The 21,749-nt window shown below is 32.4% G+C and overlaps 1 protein-coding gene across 2 annotated transcripts in view; it reads left to right on the forward strand.

The window, feature by feature from the left end:
* The window catches only part of LOC105112669 (glucose-6-phosphate isomerase, cytosolic 2B-like), a 47,452-nt gene that overhangs the window by 16,269 nt on the left and 9,434 nt on the right, over positions 1-21,749 (forward strand). The window contains exon 7 of one of the 2 annotated variants that reach the window (XM_011008440.1): positions 1,208-2,518. The exons of the other annotated variant lie outside the window; for it this stretch is intronic. The gene's annotated coding sequence lies outside the window, so the exon portion shown is untranslated. Of the gene's footprint in view, positions 1-1,207; positions 2,519-21,749 lie in introns of those variants that run through there. 2 annotated transcript variants of the gene reach the window in all.

Genomic DNA, 21,749 nt, shown 5'->3' on the forward strand with positions numbered 1-21,749 from the left:
TAATTATTGAGTAGGTGACCACATCTTGACTTAGTGACAATCCTTATCTTCTTGTTTTCCAAAAACATCATTACTAACATCATAATTTAAACAAATTGTTGGCATGGAAATTTTAGGAAATTATCTTAGCTTTTCAACAACAAAACATTCAGTGCATTTAGACTTCTAAAACTCAAGATATGAGTTGAATATTGAATAGTGTCTAAGCTGCAAGACAAATTCAGGCTTCTTCTTTGTTGCTACAATTTAAACTTGAAAATGGTCTTTTTGAATCTTGAACTTTTTATGAAAGTTTTAGACCCATGTCTTAACTTTCTATCCATATAGAGTAGACTTAAATCCAACTTCTACAACTTTATTTATGATTCAATAACCAAATAGTGTTCCAGTTTGGATTGAACTAGCATATCTCTTCGTCTTTTTAATTTCAGTAGTTAAACTCATCAATCAATTCCCTGATTTATATGATAAGCATGTATTTAAGATGAACATTTATCATAAATTAAAGGTATCTTATATTATTGATATGTTATTATAAAATATGCCCTACCTGAGGAGTTATTGATACTTTAAGTGCAAAATGATGATATAGAACCTTGATAAAAATGCACTTTTAAGTATTAATGAATTTTCAATCCTTAGAGCTATGAACTTGAAACAACAATCAATCTTTAATAAGATGAGCTTTAAAATCAAATCATTTTCATTTTAAATGGCCAAAACAAAACATGTTTCTGCCCCTTTGTTGCCACATTTAGCATCCTTCAAACCAAAGTTTCATGCAATAAAATGGCAAAAAAACAATCAAAAGCATATCAAGGCATTCAAGATTTCGTATTAAACATAAAAGAAGGATCTGACAGGCCTCACGACTCTACTTTCAAGGTTTGAATGTGTATACCTTATTAGCTTTGAAAATATAAATCTGGATTGGTTATTGGTGTTGTTTACCTTTATTATTATTTCCAGACCTTTCTAAACGAGAGTTGAAGCTTCAAAAGCTTTTTGGATAAGACCTTTGCCTCTTAGTCTAATTTTCTTTCTTTTTTTCCTTTTCTTTCCCTTTATTTCTCTTTATTTTCTCCTTATTCTGTTCTTCAACATCTTTTTTTATTGGCAGACTTAGGTCTTTTAGATGGATTGTCTAGGGTTCCAATAGACTAAAACCTAGTTGGTTTTGCCATTGATTTGTTGATTTTAGGTGTAGGTAGTTTTGTAGGGTGCTTGGGGACTAATGTGGGTGTTTTCTACTCTTGGATCTATAGAGAAAGGTTTAAAACCTTTTATGAAATCCTCTGAAGGCTTTTACATGAGAGCAAATGAAAAAGTTGAACGTTCTTTTACAAATGAGTGTTCCTGTCAAGGCTGACTGGGTTGGCCACTTTTTAGATATCGTTAGAGCATTTACGATGTTAACATTGCCTAAGATTACCTAGACATGTTGAGGGGGTGCATGGCTTTCGATCGGACCTACTATTGCTTAATTTGAAGATTTGTAACTTTATATTTAAACATTTGAAAATGTCCACCCAAATAGTGTAATGTCTGAAACTGTGGTTTTGACTAGCTAAGAACTAGATGCTGTAGAGATCTATGGAGAAAATAAGATGTAAAAATTCATTATTAAAGATATAGGGTTGTAAAAAGGGTGTTTCTCGATCAAATGATGGTGAGTTCAGCCTTTAGGATGGTTATAAGCATCACATTCAGTAGTTTAAAGGTGCCTCCTTGATCATCTAAAAAACTGAAGAAGAAGCAAAGTACCTTGAATGATGTTGTTTTGACTAATTCCTATATATTAGGATTTTTATTTTTATTTTTGATATGTCAAAGTTCAATTCAATCTCTTATGTTTTGATTTCATTCTATTTTATCATTTATTTTCCTTTATTTTCTAATTTCATACAATTGTGTCCCTATCAACTTCAATTGTCACCCTCAAATCCGAACGCCTTTTAAAGTTGGTCATTGTTTTCTGATTTGTTCGATTACGCTCATAAGTGACCACTAAAATTTTAATTTTTTCGATTTAACCCTTGATTTCTTCTTGTTCTAGTCATTAAAGTTGCACGTATTTTGCAAATTTAACCCCCCTGATTTCTCTTGACTACACATTTAGAATAAAACATATAACAAACCTCCCTATCATAATAGACATTTCTACCTATTTGAACTCCAATAACCTATAGATCAAGAGCAAGTTCGTACTCATATAGTGTTGGTTGTCCATGGGTGGAATCAAACCTTGTCAAAGTCTTGCACCTGTGACATCCCCACCCCTAGAAGGGGTTCTTCCTAATGTGGTTACATAATCTCCTTGGAAGAGGTTCTATCTAGAGCAATGATGTAATCTCCTTAGAAAATGTTCTCTTTAGTGCCATAAAATTGCTTTTCAAATGATGGATTAAAGAGTTCCTTAAAGTTTAACAAATCACCTCATGATATATTATATTTGATATAAAGTAAGTTTATTTTTAAATTAAAATAATTGTATCTTCAACATATATTTCCTATCTACAAATCTTTAATGTTCTTGAAAGGGGTTCTCATTGGTGCAATTGCATAATCTCTCTAAAAGAGTTTCTTCTTAGTGTTGTTGCATAGTCTACTTGGAAGGGTTCCTCTTAATGCAATTTCATAATCTCATTGAAATGGAATATCCCTAGTGTGATGGAATGGGTACTATCTAGTGCAATAACTCCACCATTCATAACAACTTGAAATGAATAACCTAGTCTTATTATGGTCAAGTATATATCATCAAGGCTAACTAGAACTCGAGGAACTAACACAACTCTTCAAATAAACTTTCAAACCTTATGCTATCTCCAAGGATAATCTTGAATATCTTATTCTTAAGTTTGATCTCTCTCGTAAGGGGCTCTTATGCCCCATGTCATTGTCAAGGAAGAAACTGATATGATCTTCCTAGTAGAATAACATCACTCTCATTGGGTTCCTAATGCATGTGAAAGCTAAAGATAACAAGTCAGCAAAGAACACAAAATTATTTTATAGGTAAAAGGCTACAAATATGAGCTCCAAATTCACAAGTTTATGAAAATAACATAAAACTCAAAAAAATTAAGAAAAATCACAAAACTACCAAAGGTCTTATTGTGAATTTTTTATATTTAAAGATTTGACAGTTCACGTAGCGATGCAATGACTGCTAAAAGAAAAATGGCCTCCAAAATAGCATGAAACTGGAAAAAATTAAGAAAAATCACAAAACTATCAAAACTTGGGTCTCATTGTGAGATTTTTGATATCTAAAGATTCGACGGTCCACGTAGCAATGTAGTGGCTACTAAAAGAAAAATGGCCTCCAAAATCTTGTGTAAAAATTTGAGCCTAATCCAATAGTCGGATAAAAAAGTTATGATTCTTTAGAGCTATTTTTCTAGTCTGGCACAACCAAACCCTTATTAGGTCTAGATCTATCTCAATAATTCGTGTATATATTTAGAAATTGTCTAAGTACGAACTCTTTCTCCATAAGTTTCTTCACCAATTATAAAATATTTTTAGGTATGAGTTTCCTCATGGTTTACCTCTATGTACTTAGAGGTTTCTTTTTCAAACATGGTGCACACCATTGCGCATGAGTTCTTTCGTATTTTACTTGAGGTTTTCACCCTGTTTCTCATGAAAACAAATCGACAAACTCGTTATACTTGGTACTTTTACAAGTCTTTGCATTTAAATATTACAAAGAGGCCACTGATGAACCCAAATTTAAGGGGCTAAAAAACTCCCTCAAGCTTGTAAGGGTGACAATGTTTGATTATGCCTTGGGTAACCAACACGGCGTGAGTACAAACTTGCTCTTGGTTAATAGGTTGTTCAGATTCAAATGGACAGAAATGTCTGTTATGGCAAGAAGGTTTATCACATGTCCTTTTTAAGGAGTGTTTTGATTAGCTTTTGTTTTTCACTTGAGCCCTCCAAATCCCAAGGACACCTTTTATGTGTACAAATCACTATAAAAATAGCTTATAAGCATAGCCATAGATGTAATCGTGGGTGTCGCTGTGAGCATAGTTAGCTTTTTGCTTAGTTTCCGTGGACGATGTCAATTGATGATGTCCCAAAAAATCCAAGTAGTGTGGGGGTAAAACAATTTTGGATGATTGATGAATCTCTTAATTCTAAAAATCTATTCAATTCTCCCTAGCCAAGGTGATTATTGCCTGATACCTGTATAAAGGTCCTTTTTTGTGAATTTAGAGACTTTCTAATGATTAAGTCATTGAAGTTTTGAGAAAAAATACAATAATAATACAAAAAGATAAAAATACTACATAAATAAATATACAGTAAAGAATGAAGAATTTGAACCCTTTGTTTAAAGGATTCATAGTCTATTTATAACATATAAGTCTTTTTATAGAGAAGAGAGGCTAAAGTGTAATATTGTTGTAATAATATTAAAGAAAAAAGTATTCGTAACATTAATATCGATGAAAATATGGTAGGTCTTTAGAAGACTTTTATATATCTAATGGGCTTTTATATATCTAATAGGTGTAGGGAGAGGGTTTTTTAGGTTTTGTTTTCAAGGTTAATTAGATTTCAAATTAATTTGTTCACGTGAGAGATTATGAATAACCATGATAGCTTATGTCCATCTTTTTTTCCCAGCTAGATGCCCTTGCGTATGGGAAGGTAGGTTTAAGTATTAATACATGCTAAATCCATGATTTGCATTTTGAGCTTTTTCCACTTTGTCAAAAATACCTTTTTTTTATTTGGTAAAACACATGTATTTCAAAATCCCACCAATTAAGTGCAATTTTTCCAAAATTGAAAAATTATCTAAACCAATTGAGTTGCTAACTTCAATTCTTCACTACTTTGAATTTCTATGATCATAAACTTTTCTCACATTCAAGTTAATGTCTTGACTCACCACCCTACTATGCTCCTTGACCAAACTGTACTTATTTAGCTTATTAAGAAAATACAAGTGCATAACTGATAAAAGTGATAACAGAAGGGTGCAAAAATGGGCTTAGACCATTTGTCTCCCTAAACAAGGAGAAAAAAAAGATATAATAAACAATTTATGCATTTTATAAGGGTAAAATTATATTATTCCCTATCTAACACATAGTGAAAGGGTTGTCTATGGTGCATTTCTAATCACTAAATGTTTTTTTTATTTGTAGACACCAAAATAATTGTAAAAACAGAATGTTTTACAACTTTTTATATCTTACAAGATGAATCCCCATACTTTTATACTATAACATAGCTTTAACGTTAGATGAATATTCTTATGCATTGCTTTGTCTTGCTCAGGCCTTCTCTAGCAATAGGCTTTCTCTCGACCTTATACTGTTATCACTAAATACTTACAAAACTGGACAAGTTCGTGGCTCATGCTTTTTAATGAAATAGGTGTGTTAATAGAGTATTTGAATGCAAGTTTACTATTTGGAAATCATATGCTTAAAAATATTATACTTTATTCATGTTTATAAAAAAAAAAATTTAAGTATGATACTTTGGTTAATGATTATACTTTTTATGGGAATTTTGTTAGCTCATGTTTTCTTATTTTTCATAATCCATAAAGGATTTCCCATGATATAACAATAACAACCATATGTAATTTGTATTTTAGTTTGGAAATGTTGTGAATGTGTAATAGTTTGTGGTTTTCGTCGACAATAATTAAGTATGGTAAGTGGCATAACAACCACCTAAAGATCAAGAGCCATCAATAGTAAGTCATTCTTTTTGAATTTTAAATACTATGTACTCTTTTTTTTTTATCTTTTGTGTTACTACATTAGTTGTATGAACATAAATGTGTGTGTGTATGATGTAACCATATTATTCGATAGTTTCACCCACATTTACCTAATATTTTGTCCATGTTTTATATGTAAAATGCCTTGATATTCTTTGTTTTATGTTTTGAAGGCACTTTTGGATGAAAAATGCAAAAAGGAGTAAATTGGAGATAATTGGCAGATTTGACGTTCAGTCGATTAATTTGTGCGACCGCGACATCGCAACAAATTTTGGCGCCGTTGCCGGGGAGGTAATTTTAGTTGATTCTTGTGCTTGTACTGTTATTTTTAGTTGCTGTGATTTTGTATTTATATTTCTGGAAAAAAAAACAGAATTGTTTGTGGAATTAGGTTTTGGATTTTCTTTTCCTGAAGGAAAACGACGTTCTGAACAAGACTAGTAGTATACTACTAGCCCCATCCTATTAAGGCCAAATTTGACTATTTTTTAAGGTTTTTAGGTAGTTTTAGTTTTCTAGCGTTGGATTTTCATATAATTTGCATTACTTTTTTATCTCTTCTGTGGTTTCTTTCTTTTGAGTTTTCTTAGCGATTGATGCTTGTGACCCGTTCTACTAATCAAATTCAAGTGCAGGTTGATTTTGAAATAGAAAGCACTTTACGCAGGTTAAGAAAGGAAGCTCGCCTCAACACCATGGCTATTGCACGACAACAAACACTCAAGGAGCTTGCTGCTCCTAATGTGGAAAATCAGCCACTATGCATAAACATTGACAATAATGTAAACTTTGAGCTCAAATCTGGTTTTATACATTTGTTACCAACATTTAATGGTCTTGCAGGAGAAGATCCTCATACTCATCTTAAGGAGTTCCATATGGTTTGTGTTGGCATGAAACCGAATGGAGTTGATGAAGAACAAGTTAAGTTAAAAGCTTTCCCTTTCTCTTTAAAAGGGGCAGCAAAGGCATGACTTTTCTCTATTCTCCCAGGATCTATTGGAACTTGGAATGCCATGAAGAAGATTTTCCTTGAGAAGTATTTCCCAGCATCTCGAGTTGCCAATATAAGAAAAGAAATATGTGGGATTCGACAATCTCATGGAGAGACACTCTATGAAGGATTAATGCCTACTGACTGTAGTATCATTGATGCTGCAAGTGGAGGCACATTGGTGGATAAGACACCCGAGGTTGCACGCCAATTGATCTCAAACATAGCAGCCAACTCAAAACAGTTTGGCACTCGTGGAGACTTCTCCAACAAACGAGTAAATGAGGTAAGTATTTCTAACATTAAGAATAAAGTTAATGATCTTACTTCTCTTGTGCGTTCTTTGGCTTGTGGAAATGTGCAGCAGGTGAAAGTTTGTAGCATATGCTCCTTGCAAGGACATACTTCAGATATGTGCCCAACAATGCAAGAAGATTACATTGAACAAGCTCATGCAATTGATGGAGCATTCAACGGACAACCCCAGCGTAAATATGATCTCTTTTCCAACACGTACAATCCCGGATGGAGAGATCATCCCAACTTATGCTATGGCAACCCATCCCAACAAGGCAATCAAGGCCGACAATTCCATCCCCATGGATTTCAACCCCAACAGAATTATCAAGCAAGACAATCCCTTCCATTCACAAACTCCAATGTTACGGGGTCGTCATCCAATGATGATCTTCGTGAGATGATGAAAACTTTAGCTTCTAATACTGTTACCTTGCAACAAAATGTCATGTCTTTTTAATAGGAAACAAGGTCAAGTATTCACAACTTGGAGAAGCAAATGGGGCAAGTAGCTTCAAGTGTTGGGAAATTGGAGGCACAAATGAACGGAAAATTGCCCTCCCAAGCGGGAAACTGGAGGCACAAATGAATGGAAAATTGCCTTCCCAAGCATTGAATCCAAAAGAGAATGTTAGTGCGATCATGCTGAGAAGTGGGAAAGAACTTGAAGAGAAAAGGTCAAAACAAATTGAGATGGAGGAAGAAGAAGAGATAGAAATTGAATTGAGTACAAAGAAGGAACATCATCCTTCTCCACAAACTAAAACATTGACCAACACTCCAAAGGTAACTCCTCACTCAATGAATTCTAGTTCTAAAGCAATTCCATCCTTTCCTGTTAGTTCTTCTAGGTCAAAGAAAGAGGACAAAAAAATATATATTTTAGAGATTTTCAAGAAAGTAGAACTCAACATTCCTTTGCTTAATGCTATCAAGCAAATTCCCAAGTATGCTAAATTTTTGAAGGAGTTGTGTACTACCAAGAGAGCTTTCAAACTGAAAGGTCATGAAATGGTAAGTATGGGTGAAGTTGTGTCTGCTATTGTTCAAAAGAATATGCCTTTAAAGCAAAAAGACCCAGGTGCGTTTACTATCCCATGTGTTATTGGTAATGCTAGTTTTAAAAGAGCTTTATGTGATTTAGGTGCATCCATTAGTGTTATGCCTAAACATGTTTATGATTCTCTTAGTCTTGAACCTTTGAATAAAACTAGCATTGTAATACAACTTGCAGATCGTAGTTTTGTTTACCCACTTGGTGTGATAGAAGATGTCCTAGTCAAGATTGATAGTTTGGTTATTCCATGTGATTTTTATATTCTTGATATGGAATATGATTCTTGTGATTTATCAACCAGCACTCCTCTATTGTTTGGGAGACCATTCTTGAAAACTGCCAACACAAAGATTGATTGTGGTAAGGATACCTTGTCTATGGAGGTAGGAGATGAAAAAATTGAATTCAATTTTCATGATGCAATGAAATATCCTTATAGCAATGTTTATTCTATCACATGCTATGACCAAATTGATAAGTGTGTGCAGCAAGTTTGTGATTTTGATTGTGAAGATGGATTAAGCATAGCTTTGAGCTATGGCTATGATTTCACCAAGATAGAAGAGATGGAGAGGCACATATGTGTTCCCCAAAACATGCACGAATCACTATTGGCCTTACAAGCTTTACAAACCGTTCCCCATGGTAATGTCTTTATTGATTTATTACTCTCACATAAAAAGCTTTTGTCATCTATTTTACAGGCCCCCGAGTTAGAATTAAAACCTTTGCCCGATAAGTTGAAGTATGTATTCATTGGCGACAACAATACACTTCCTGTTATCATAGCAAAAGGTTTGATAAGTATACAAGAGGAAAAAACTTGTGAAGTTGTTGTGTGATCACAAAACGGCCATTGGATGGACTTTAGCTGACATCAAGGGCATTAGTCCCTCAATGTGTATGCATCACATACTATTGGAGGACAACGCAAAACCAATAAGGGAAATGCAAAGGAGGTTCAAACCCACCTATGATGGAGGCAGTGAAAGTTGAAATTTTAAAATTGTTAGATGCAGGAGTCATTTACCCCATCACTGACAGTAAATGGGTAGCACCAATCCATGTGATGCCTAAAAAGACCGGAATCACGTTGGTGAAAAACAAAAATGATGAGCTCATTCCTACTCGCATCTCAAGTGGATGGAGAATGTGTGTTGATTACAGAAAGCTCAATCTTTCTACACGCAAAGATCATTTCCCATTACCATTCATAGATCAAATGCTTGACCGCCTAGCAGGTAAGTCTTTTTATTGCTTTCTTGATGGATATAGTGGATACAATCAGATTGTTATTAATCCTGAGGATCAAGAAAAAACTACATTTACTTGTCCATTTGGTACATATGCATATAGGAGAATGCCTTTTGGTCTTTGTAATGCTCCTGCAACTTTTCAAAGATGCATGATGAGTATTTTTTCTAACTATGTTGAAAGAATAATTGAGGTTTTTATGGATGATTTCACGGTGTATGGTGATTCTTTTGATAAATGTCTAGGAAATTTATCTTTGATCCTAAAAAGGTGTATTGAAACAAACCTTGTCTTGAACTATGAAAAGTGTTATTTTATGGTAGAACAAGGAATAGTTCTTGGGCATGTTGTGTCTTCACGTGGATTACAAGTTGATAAAGCTAAGATAGATGTTATTTCATCATTGCCTTACCCCTCATGCGTGAGGGAAGTTCGTTCTTTTCTAGGTCATGCAGGTTTCTATCGACGCTTTATCAAAGATTTCTCGAAGATTACAGCACCTATGTGCAGACTATTAGCCAAAGAAGTTGATTTTGTGTTTGATCAAGCTTGTAAAGATGCCCATGATGAGCTTAAGAGATGTGTCACATCTGCCCCTATCATCCAACCACCAAATTGGGATGAACCTTTTGAGATAATGTGTGATGCGAGTGACTATGCAGTAGGAGTTGTGCTTGGGCAAAGAATTGGGAAGAATTTGCATGTTATCGCCTACGCTTCTCGCATGTTGGATGGAGCACAATGCAATTACCATACAACTGAAAAGGAACTTTTTGCAGTGGTGTTTGCTCTTGAAAAATTCAGGTCATATCTACTTGGTACAAGAGTCATTGTTTTTATTGACCATGCAGCTCTCAAGTATCTTTTGAAGAAGAAGGAGTCCAAATCAAGACTGATTAGGTGGATCTTGCTTTTACAAGAATTCGATCTTGAGATCAAAAACAAAAAAGGTGTTGAAAACCATGTGGCTGATCACTTGAGTCGACTAAGGACCGAGGATATTCCAACTGAAACAATAAGAGAAACATTTCCTGATGAACAGTTGTATATGTTGCACTCCTCTACAAGACCATGGTATGCTGATTTGGTGAACTATTTAGTCACCAAAGAATTCCTTCCAGGTTTGTCTACATCCCAAAAGGACAAGTTACGAGCTGATGCTAAATATTATTTTTGGGATACTCCTTACTTGGGGAAATTTTGTGTGGATCAAGTAGTAAGAAGATGTGTACCACAAGATGAATTTCATTCCATTCTCACTTTTTGTCATTCTTATTCTTGTGGTGGGCATTTTGGAGCAAAAAGAACAGCCCATAAGGTACTTGAAAGTGGTTTCTATTGGCCTTCTATTTTTAAAGATGCATATCACTTCTGCAAATCATGTGAAAAATGCCAAAGAATAGGTAATATCACTCATAAAAATCAAATGCCTTTAACAAATATTCTTGTAAATGAAATTTTTGATGTTTGGGGTATTGACTTTATGGGTCCATTTCCTTCTTCTTTTGGAAATCTTTATATTCTTCTTGCTATTGATTATGTGTCCAAATGGATTGAGGCGAAAGCCACATGAACTAACAATGCTTAGGTTGTTTTAGATTTTGTCAGGACTCACATATTTGATAGGTTTGGCATCCCTAAAGCTATCATCAGTGATCGTGGCACTCATTTCTGCAATCGTTCCATGGCAGCATTGCTACGCAAATATCACGTGACTCATCGAACATCCACAGCATATCATCCGCAAACGAATAGCCAAGCTGAAATTTCCAATCGAGAAATCAAGTCCATTTTGGAGAAAACAGTGCAACCTAACCGACGAGATTGGAGTCTACGCCTTGGAGATGCACTTTGGGCTTATAGGACTGCTTATAAATCACCTATAGGAATGTCACCTTATAGAATGATTTATGGGAAAGCATGTCATCTACCGGTAGAGCTTGAACACAAAGCTTTTTGGGCCATTAAACAATGCAACATGGATTATGATGTTGCTGGGATTGCAAGAAAATTCAACTGCAAGAGTTGGAAGAAATTCGAAATGATGCTTACGAGAATGCAAGGATTTACAAAGAAAAGACTAAGAATCTTCATGATCGAATGCTTACAAGAAAGGAATTTCATGTTGGAGACAAAGTCCTTATTTATCATTCGCGTTTGAAACTTTTTCCTGGAAATTTGCGCTCTCGTTGGATTGGACCCTTTATTGTTTCTAATATTTTTCCTTATGATGCAGTTGAAATTACAAGTTTAGAAACCAGCAAAGTACTCAAGGTCAATGGACATCGTTTGAAACCATTCTATGAAGGTTGGACGACAGAACTCACCGCTTCAGTAGAGTTAGCTAAACCAATCTTTGAAGAATGAGCATGCCACATGTCAAGCCAATGACATAAAACAAAAGCGCTTACTGGAAGGCAACCCAGCACAAAAAAAAAATATATATCAGATTTGCTTTCTTTTTCCTTATCTTTTACTTTTTTGTATTTTAATTTATTTTTTGTCATTCTCTTATGTTCCTTTGCTTTTATTTCAACATTGAGGACAATGTTGTGTTTTAAGTGTGGGGGTATTGGGAGAATTTTTATTTTCTTATTTTAGTTTTCTTTGTTGTTCAAAAAAAATAAAATTATGTTTGATCTTTTTAACTCCCATTGGTTTTTGAGAACATGAGTATTATGTATGAGAATTAATTGAGATAGATGAAGAGATAAATCAAATGAAAGAGTATGCATGCAAATTTTAAGGTTTAATTGGTTTAGGGATTGACTTTGAGAATATGCCATGTTGATTTTATAGTGTTATACCACTGCAAGTTTTTGAGCCTTCAATATTGTATTCTTTGAGTGTGCATTCTTTCAATGATATGTATCTCTAGAACTTGCTTCATATCTTATTGAGATTATATTCCATTACAAATATACATGAACATGATAAAGGTAATAGGAATTTTAAAGCACTTGAACCAAAAAGCCAACCTAAAGCATATTATCCTTAGTGAGCCCCTTTTGAGCTTGTTTATCTTTTCTTTGCTTTATCCATGTATAAGCCTTAACTTTATATATATTTTCCTTTTCCCCTGGCCAAGGATTAGTAGAGCATGTACTTGTGATACTTCATGGAATTATGGTTGGAAATTATATGAAAAGCAGAAGAAGTGATGCTTAATGAAAAGATGGGCAAAATTACAAAAAAAAACAAAAGAAAAGAAGAAGAAAAAATGTTCCTTTATGTTCTTAAGATTTTATGCTTAAAATCAAAAGCAGTTAAGCATTGGTGATTAAAGATGAAAAATTTATGAGCTTTGATGGAATATCTTGTTTGAAATATCATTTTTCGGAATGCTCTACTTTCTTTGATTTGAACCTTTTCTTTTACTCTCTTTTACCTCACCTTAACCTTAGCCTCATTACAACCGGAAAATAAGACCTTTTGATTCATGCATTGTTTGTAATATATTAGTAATGGAGATGAGATTGAAAGCAAGCTTATGGTAGAACATACTCTTTGATTGAATTTGAGAGATTTAGACACATAAACCCTAAACACATGAGTGTTGGAGTGTATATCAATAAGAGGACCTATCACTTTGGCATGACATAGATTTCATTTAAATCCCGATGATTGATTGAATTTTGAAGTTTGCATGTAAACAAATTCATAAATGCTTGTACTCTTGGACATTGATGGGAGATTAAGAGATTGATCATGGTTATTTTCAATTTAATTTTATTTATCCTTTCTCGAGGACGAGAAAGAGCTAAGTGTGGGGATATTTGATGTAACCATATTATTCGATAGTTTCACCTACATTTACCTAATGTTTTGTCCATGTTTTATATGTAAAATGCCTTGATATTCTTTGTTTTATGTTTTGAAGGCACTTTTGGATGAAAAATGCAAAAAGGAGTAAATTGGAGATAATTGGCAGATTTGACGTTCAGTCGATGTTTTATGCAGAGCGTGAGTTCTAGAGATCAAAATGAAGTGATTCTAGTGGCTCTAAAAAGCTAACATCCATACCTTTCTGAAAATGTAATGCAAGAAAAATACAAAGAGGAAGATCATGGAAATCACATCCTTCAAAGTCAAATCTCGTATTCTGCCACTATTGACCTTTGTCCATTCAAAATTCCATATCTGGAGCTATAGAAGTCTAATTGATAGAAACTCAATTTTGTTGGATTCCTGACTCAATGGTCTAGAAACGCTCCAATTTTCAGCCAAAAACGATGTCAGATGAGGGCGATATGATTTTTCAAAGATGACTACTAAATTCTGCCAACAATCAGGTTTCGTGAAGAAATGAGTCCAAATTATGTTTCGAAGCTTCTAAACTATCATCCAAGTTATAATTTCAGCAATTTAGCCCCTCTAGTAAATCAATCTAGAAGGTCAAGAAAAGTAGCCACCAACCTCAAATCACCAACCACAAACCAGCTGCAAGTTGGAATGCTGTCATTGTCAAAGAAGGAGGCTACAATGGTGGGTTGTTTGTGGTGACTACTAATGTCAAAGTTTGGCATGTTTAGCAGCCACCATTATTGATAAAAAAGCAAGAGGAGATGCCATTGAAGCCTATATATAGACACCAAGAGAGCAAAGAAAGGAGAAGAGGGAGTGCAATAGAATCAAAGAAAGGTGGTAGCAACTAGAAGTGAAGAAACACAAACTCTCCTCTCTACATACTAGAAATAATGTTTTCTTTTATCTTTAAGAGTAGTTGTTCAATAGATATGCAAGGCTAAGCTCTTTTCTTGGTTGCAAGGACGCAGAAACCTTCAGATTTCAAGAACTGTGAGATTTATTCTTCATTTATTTTCAAGTTGTATTATGAATGAGTATGATTGTTTTCCTATGCATGTTTTCTATTATTGTTGTTGATAATTGCTAGAGCGGACTCTAAGTTATTATTGTGAATAATCTATTGCTAAGTTTGGTATCAAAACCGGAGTTAGGGTATATAAACTTGTGAAGCAACTAAACTTGATAATTGTGGCGGAACTACATTATTAAACTTAGGGAAAACATTCGATCAAAGTAACACAAGCAGACAACTTGGTTGTTAAGATTAATGAATTTATCTAGATCTTAAGGCTGCCATTAGATTAAATCATTAGTGTGGACACTGTGATTATTTGTTGGTTAGGGCTAGTTATACGGCGGATCCGTTAATTAACCAAAGTTAAGAAAAGATAAAAATTCAGAATATAAACTGGAGTTTCGTTTTAAGGATCGGTTCTGATTTCTGTTGGTGGATGTGTGCTTGTGACCAAGGTTTGTTTTCTTGATAAATTTTAGTTTTAATTGTTGTGTTCACTAGTTTAATTTCTTTCATATTTTAGATTATCACAAATCAAAACCCCCCAATTGCATAACGTATAACATAAAAATCTGAACTAAATCTTCCTCGTGGAATCGATCCCTTACTTGCTCTATACTATCTTGTGTGATTTAAGCCAGGGTAATTAATTTGTGCGACCGTGACATCGCAACAGTGTACTAGCTATCATAATATAATATGCATTTTTAAAATTGTTCTCTTCAAAATCTATCAACATAATTTGGTTTAATGGCTTATAAGCTTTTTTTTTTAATCTATTTTTGACCCAGGACACCTGGAAAAGACCATAAACTCATTGATAAACCGATAAATAGGCATAAAAAAACAACATAAAAACTCAAAACCAAATATCTTTCTGAGCTTTCCGAGCTTAGGTCTGGTTTTCTAAGCAATTTTAAGGTTTAAAAAGACCTATAAGGAACCCCTCTCACCAAATAGAACCTACTGGTATTAAGATCCACAATCTTAGTGGCTGAAATCATTGTCAATGATAATTTTCTTTCTCTAACATCAAAATCTAATGAGTCTCTCTCTCTCTCTCTCTCATTTCTCTAACGAGGGACTCAGATATAAGGAAAATGAAGTTTTGGACCAAAAATTAAATCTTAAAAACTTTCAAAAAGACCTAACCTATATTATTTGAAAGATGAAGGACCATAATGTGTTTTTTGTGCAAAATCTAGACAAACCACCCATTTCAGGTGTCATTTTCATAGTAGTCCCTTTTCTTTTAATGTTGTCTTTTCTTAATAAATCATGAGCAATTAACCTTTAATTTAAGGTCAAATCATAAAAAATAAAAGTTTGATGACTAAATTGAAAAAAAAATACACAGTATATCCACAATAATCTATGAGTGAGTGAACAGTACAACAAAATGTTTTTCTCTACAATGAAAACACCACACACTTGCTATAATATTTTTGAGTTGGTTGTTCTTTTTTTTTTCCCCTTGTTTTGAATCCTTTTTGTTTGACTAGTTATTTGATCCACCATTCACCATGAGTTATGTACTTTTTTCCATTAAAACAAATAAATATATAATTGCTATGCAAAATATAAACCAGCGATGAATAATGTATCAATCGAATAAAATAATTTTGCAAAGGGAAACATTTAAAGATAAATATGTAAAAATAATTATACAATAATAATAATATAGTGGAATTTTAAATAAAACGATGCATGATTTTCATGCGAAAAACGTTGATCACCAGTATAAGCCCCACATATATCATCACGCTATTATTTTGGAAGTTTTGAGAAAATTATTATAATGGTTATAAATGGAAGTCATTAATGGACCAATCTAAAATTAAGATTTAAGTTAATAAAATGATACACAAAATTCAGATTTTTTGATGTAAAATTACATGTCCAATTTTACAATATCAATCATATCTCTCAATTCAATTATTGAATCGAACTAAAATTTTAGGAGTCTCCTAACATATAGTATTATCTTGGGTTAAGATTTCAAGCCAATCACATTTCAGAAATACCTTGCAATTTAGGTCGGCAATTAGGTATGTGTTGGGAATAATAATGCGAGCAAGATAGTAAAATAGGATAAAATCCCTTTTAAATGAGGAGCTTCCGTGGATGAATTTTCCAGAAGCCATGAGAGCTTTATTTTGTTCATCTATTTTTAAAAATAAAATAAATAAGAGAGAAATATGAAATTTTACGAGGAGTCTCCTGACATATAGTATCACCTTAGGTTAAGATTTCAGGTCACTCGCATTTCAAAAATACCTTGCAATTTAGATCGACAGTTGACACGACTAAAAGATTATTGTCTTCTTCCAAGTGCAGGAGTGTCGAAGTAATAAATAACCCAGCAAGACTGGGGTCGAACCACAAGGAGGTTAATTATACAAATTATAAACAACAACAATAATAACAGTAGCAATAATAATACTAATATTACTACTACTACTAGTAGTAGTAGTAGTAATAATAATAATAATAATAATAACAATAAAAAAAAAGGAAAAGAAGAAAAGTTGATGAGAACTTTGAGATGAAAAATTAACATAAGGATTAAACAATGATAACAAACAATGTCAAGGTTAGAGGATCCACTAATGGTATGCCAAACAAGTATAGTATAAACTCTTATTCTACAATTGGAAACCACATACAAAGGAGGTTCCAATCAGATTATAGATTGTTAACATGATTACATTAGTCATCTTATTTAATTAATGCTAATACTTGTAAATTCCGTCAAGCATTCATGATTATAACTTATGTTAACAACAAATCAAGTTCCTTTCATAGCTCAGGTGTCGGTTATACCATACAGTATGGGCTATGAAAGTGCCAAGCATTTGTTGTACCAAGTGTTATACAACATAAATCAAGATTAGTCATTTAACAAGCAAAGTATTAAAGAGTGAACAAGATAACAAATATAAAACATGTTAGTATCAAACATTAAAGTCTATATTAAGTTTATACTATATTTATTCTTACACCATTAGTGTAACCTTTTCATCTTGACATAATAAACTTAGCTAGACATAATGAAACAAATAAAAATAGATAAACAAAATAAGAACATAAATAAGATAAAAGTTAACTAAGTAAATGAAAGGAAATGAAAGGCATAAACTTGATAATAATGAAAGCAAAGCATAAATATTACAAAAAATACAAAGAGAGAAAGCAAGAGCATGATCTTAATCTGGAAACCAAGATGCCTAAAAGCATCGCACAAATGCCTCCTTTTATAGGCCAAAATTAGGAACTATTGATTTGATGACTAATTGATGAGTGGGTAACCAACTCTTGACTTGGTGACAATCTTCTCTTGTCTGCCCAAAACATCATTGATAACGTCAAAATTGGAGCCACTTGAAAACATGAAAGTTCTAGGAAATTGTCTTAGCTTTCTTGTGTAAACAATTCAGCTTATTTCGACTTCTAGAACTCCAGATATGGCCAAAATACTGAACAGTGCTCGGGCTAGAGGACAGATTCGGGCTTCTTTATTGTTGCTACAATTTGGACTTGAAAATGGCCTTTTTAGATCTTGGGCTCCATATGAAAGTTGTAGGCCTATGTCTTACCTTTTCATCCATATAAAGTAGACCTAAATTACCGAACAGTGTTCCGATTTGGATTGCACCGACATCTCTTTTCTAAGTTTGGCCATCTCTTTATCCTTTCAATTTCAGTTCTTAAATTCATCAATCAATCCTTTCAATTTCAGTTCTTAAATTCATCAATCAATCCTTTCATTTATGTGATAGGCCTACATTTAAAATAAACATTTACCACAAATTAAAGGTATCTTATATTATTAGATATATTATTATAAAACATGCTTTAGTTAAGGAGTTATTAATACTTCAAGTGCAAAATGATGATATAAAACCTTGATAAAAATACATTTTTAAGTACTAATCAACAGTCGGGTATATGTTGGGAATAATAATAATACAAGCAGGATAGTAAAATGGGACAAAATCCCATTTTTTTAAATGAGGAGCTATTGTGAATGAATTTTCCAGAAGCCATGGGAGCTTTATTTTGTTCATTTATTTTTAAAAATAAAATAAAATAATAGAAACACATGAAATTATACTAAGAGTCTCCTCACATATAGTATTACCTTGGGTTAAGATTTCACATTTCATAAATACCTTGCAATATAGGTCGCCAGCCAGGTATGTGTTGGGAATAATAATACGAGGAGTAAAATGGCCCATTTTTTAAACGAGGAGTTGTTGTGGATGAATTTTCCAGAAGCCATGGGAGCTTTATTTTGTTCATCTATTTTTAAAAAATAAAATAAATAAGAGAGAAACATATGAAAACTGTTAGTTTGGGGAGATTATGTTGATGTAAGGGAGAAAAACATGATCCAAGTGGTTTAAGAGAGCAAGTGAAGAATTTAAGGAAAAAGGAGAGAAAATATCTCAAACTCTTCTTGATTAATTTTTAAAAGGGTAAGCACACTTCTTTCCTTCTATCTTTAAGCAAGTTTGGTATGATTTTGTTGGAAAATTAAAATGAGTTTTAAATGGGTTAAGGTTTGGATGATGAAATTGTGAAATCCTTTTGCTTAAAATTATTACAATGGCTTAAAATGATTGATGTTGATGTTCTTGTATGAGAAATATATCCAAAAGAATAATTCTAAAAAACTCACTTCTAAATAGTCTTCATTGCCGATCGTTTTCTCGTTCATCCATCTTTGGATGGGATAGGCTAAATTGGTAGAAGGAACATGAAAACATGAATAGACGATGATGATGATGATGATGATGATGATGATGATATATATATATCTATATATATATAAAAAAAAAAAAAAAAACTTAGGTTATTAAAGTAAAAAAACAAGATGATAGTAGGAAAAATAAGATGTTGGTTGTCCAATCCATGTGTTGGGATTGAACAGTTTGGTCACTGATCAATATTTAAAAGTGTATTTTTATGAAGGTTTTATGTCATTTTGCACTTGAAGTATCAATAACTCCTTAACTAGAGCATGTTTTATAATAACATATCTAATAATATAAGATACCTTTAATTTATGGTAAATATTCATCTTAAATGCAGATCTATCACATAAATCAATGGATTGATTGATAAGTTTAACTACTGAAATTAAGAAGACAAAAGGAGAGTTAAGCTTAGAAAAGAGATACTGGTTCAGTCCAAACTGTAACACTATTCGATTATTGGATCATAACTAGAGTTGTAGAACTTGGATTTTGATCTGGTATATATGAGTGGAAAGCTAAGATATAGGTTTAAAACTTTCATGCAGAGTTTAAGATTTAAAAAGACTGTTTTCAAGTTCAAATTATAGCAAAAAACAAAGAAGTTAGAATTTATCCTGCAACCCAGATAATGTTCAGTATTCAGCTCATATCTCGAGTTCTAGAAGTCCGAATGCACTGATTATTTATTTTTATTAAAAAGCTGAGACAATTTCCTAGAACGTTTATGAAGACTATTTGTTCAAATTCTAATGTTAGCAATGATATTTTGTTCAAAAAAAAAAGATAAAGATTGTCACCAAGTTAAGATGTGGTCACCCACTCAACAATTAGTCATCAAATCAAGAGTTTCAAATTTTGGCATATGGCCTATAAAGGGAGGCATTTGCCTTGCATCTAGGCATCTTGATTTTGAGATCAAGATCATGTTTTTGCTCTATTTCTTTATATTTTTGGTAATGCTTAAGTTTTGTTTTTATTAATCTCTCTTATTTATGTCTTTTATTTTTTTTTCTATTTAATTAACTTATATTTTATTTATGTTCTTACCTTGTTTATTTATATTTCTCTTTTTTATTATGTTTAGTTAAGTTTATTATGTTAAGGTGAAAAGGTTACACTAATGGTGTAAGAATAAGTATATTTTAAACTCAATATGGACTTTAATATTTGATAATAACATATTTTGTATTTGTTATCTTATTCACTCCTAATATTTTATTTGTTAAATAGTTAATCTAGATTTATGTTGTATAACCCTTAGTACAACAAATACTTGGCACTTTCATAGCCCAACCATATAGTATAACTGATACCTGTGCTATAAAAAGAACTTGATTTATTGTTAACATAAGTTATAATGATGAATACCTAACAACATTTATAAGTATTAATATTATTTGAATAAAATAACTAATGTAATTATGTTAACAATCTATAATTTGATTAGAATCTTTTTTGTGTATGGTTTCCAGTTGAGTAATAAAAAAAAATACTATACTTATTTGAAATACCATTAGTGGATCCTCTAACTTTGACAATTATTTTATCTTTGTTTATCCATTACATTAATATAGTAATATATGAATTCTTCTGTAGAGAAGTTTGATATTGTTACTTCTAGTTATGCCTTCCACTTATAGTAATAATAGTAACTATATTATTAATAATAATATACCAATAATAATAGTGATAGCGATAGCGATAGCGATAACAATAATACTAATAATAACAATAGTAATTTTGATGATGATGTTACTTATTAATAATACCAGTAATAATAAATTTGATCTTTATTTTTTGAATTGTTATTTCTTTCTATTATTTTGTATGATTGAATTTTTTTTTAATTTCATCATTTTATATTTAATTTACTGGAAATTAAATTTCATGGTTTTTCTAAATTGAGTAGATTTTGGTTATAGGTTTAAAAAGTTAATATATTTTTTTTAAAAGAAAAAGAGCTTTATGATTCTCTTTATGTTTTTATCGGATTGTTTCAGTCATATAATTTGGGTTGCAGATTTTACAAGATATCTTGTGTTGGCTTAACTTGACTAGTGTTGTTACACATTTGTCATGAATGGTTTTTTATATTATTTTATAACTTTATTTTAATATCTAAACATTATAATTTATATCAAAATAAATAGTTCAGCATCGCAACGAAGCGCAGGCACTGAAGCTAGTGCACAACAAATGAGAATTGAAGCTAATGGCACACATAGTAGGGGCAAATTAGAAACCATCCAAAATGCAATACTAAACTTCTTGCTCCAAAAAAAAAAGACATGTTGTTAAGGTGCATGGGCATGGGCATCATGAGTGTCAAAATTATCAGGTTTACCAAGATAGGGTATGTGCGGGAAAACAAGGATAAATTTTGAATAAAGACATCAAGAAGTGAAATAAATATATCTTGAAACAACTTATCCCACTCAAACGAAGAATGCACGGATTTTTAAAAATATATATGAATTTTAGGAACAAGGAATCATTTGAATTCCAGAATTGATTTTTAAAAATCAAAATAGGTATACAATGACCTAATTTCACTTCAACCAAATGCATAATGGAACAAGAAATTACCTAGTGAATTAGTTGATAAAAGCTATGCCGGCCATTTGCTCCTGGTTCGCCAAATTCAATTTTTCCAGTCTCAAAAAGAAGTAGTACACCATCAATAGATGCCCCATTGCCATTACTTTCGTGCTGACCTAGATTTAAGTAAAATATACGGGCATTGAAAACTTTAAAAGGCATATTTTCTCTCTCTTTTTTTGACATATTCAATACCAAGGGAAAGA

Source organism: Populus euphratica, unplaced genomic scaffold, assembly GCF_000495115.2.
Source record: "Populus euphratica unplaced genomic scaffold, PopEup_1.0 scaffold356.1, whole genome shotgun sequence".
Taxonomy (NCBI): domain Eukaryota; kingdom Viridiplantae; phylum Streptophyta; class Magnoliopsida; order Malpighiales; family Salicaceae; genus Populus; species Populus euphratica.